The sequence below is a fragment of the Peromyscus leucopus genome, chromosome 9, assembly GCF_004664715.2.
Source record: "Peromyscus leucopus breed LL Stock chromosome 9, UCI_PerLeu_2.1, whole genome shotgun sequence".
Taxonomy (NCBI): Eukaryota; Metazoa; Chordata; class Mammalia; order Rodentia; family Cricetidae; genus Peromyscus; species Peromyscus leucopus.
This window is the reverse complement of record NC_051070.1, coordinates 53,543,411-53,545,293: the sequence shown is the minus strand read 5'-3', so window position 1 is coordinate 53,545,293 and position 1,883 is coordinate 53,543,411.

Sequence of the window (1,883 nt, the reverse complement as noted above, 5' to 3'; positions counted from 1 at the left end):
AAATCTATAAAATCTTTTTTCTTTTCAATAAAGAGAAAAAACAGAAAAAAGAAAGAAAAGATACATTTATAATTTATACAATACTCTTATTAATATGGGTCAGAGAAGAAACTATGTGGAAATTAGAAAACACTTCAATTGAATGATAACAATGGTAAGCAAGCAGAGCAGGGCTTCATTAAAACATAGGTGCTTGCAACAGTAAAAGGAAAATCTTAAGAGCCTATGTGGTGGTGCACAGCTGTAATCCTAGCGCTTGGAAGACTGAGACAGAAGGAGTTTCAGGTTCCAAATCAGACTGGGCTACATAGCAAGGTCTTGCTGTAGAGGAAGAAGAGGAGGGGGAGTATTAATGATCAAGGTTTTGACTTAAAAGCTGGACAAAATGGAGCAGAATGACTAGAAGAAAAATAATAATGAGGAGAATGGCTATAAAATACAAAAGCCAATAACACTAATATAGATAGCATATTTACTGAAAAGAGTAAGAAAAGGGTTGGAGAGAAGGCCCAGCTGTTAAGAATACTGGGTGCTCTTCTGGAGGGCCTGGGTTTGAGTCCCAGCACCCACATGGCAACTCACAACCATCTGCAACTCCAGTTCCAGAAGATCAGATACCTTCTTCTGACCTCCTCAAGCACTGCATACATATGATACATAGTCATATGCAGTCAAAACACCTGTACACATAAAATTAAAGTTTTTAAAAAATTTAAAAAAAGAATAAGACAATTTAGTAGCCCTTAGCAAAACTCATTTAAAAAGAGAGAAAAGACAAAAATTATAAAAATCAGAATTTTAGGAACTGGGTATCACTATTAAGATCAGTGTTCAAGAGTTTTACAAGCTGCTTTAATATTGTGATATTAGAGGCTAGCTAAGGGAGACAAATACCTTGAAAATGTTCACTTGCTAAAACAGAAGGGGGCTGGGGAGATGGCTCAGCAGTTAAGAGCACTGGATGTTCTTCCAGAGGTCCTGAGTTCAATTCCCAGCACCCACATTACAGCTCACAACTGTCTATAACTCCAGTTCCAGGGGATATGGCACCCTCACACAGACATACAAACAGGCAAAACATTGATACACATAAAATAAAAATAAATACCATCTTTTAAAAAGTGTTCTTTAATTAAAAAAATAACATAAGGAATAGAAAATATGGTGGCTGGTTAGCTGTTAAGAGCACTTGCTCTTCTTCCAGAGGACCCAGGTGTGGTCCCCAACACCCACAAGGCAGCTCACAATTGCTCTCCGGGTCTAGGAAATCTAATGCCCTCTTAGGTGTCCAAGTGCACCAGGGATGCCTGCAATTCACTTACATGTACGGAGGCATACACACACACATATGAAATAAAATAAGTCTTATTTTAAAAAGAAAATGAAAATACGAATGATGCTACTGCTGAATGCTGTCAATCATTTAAGAAAGAACTATTAACTATTCTTATATAATTCCCCCCAGAAACTTGAGTCTATTTTCTAAAGCCAGGATGATAATGACATCGGAATTGTACAAAGTCAGTACAGAAAAAGAAACTGATAGGCTAATATCCCTTGTCAATCCAGACACGAAAATATTATCAAATCAAATCAAGCAATATGTAAAAAAAAATCATGCCAAAGGTGGTCTAAGAATTCAAGCAAGATGCAACACTTGAAAGTCCTCAAATTATTTAATAACACGAAAGAGAAAAACCACAAGATCACCTCCACAGATACAAAAAAAAAAAAATCATCTGACAAATTCCAACTGCCATTCATAAGAATTCTTAGCAAATTAGGAGTGGAAGGGGGTTTAATCTGAAAGGGACATCTATTTAAAAAAAAAAAAAAAAAACCTACAACAGGCTCCAAGAGATAACTCAGCGGCTAATGGCACC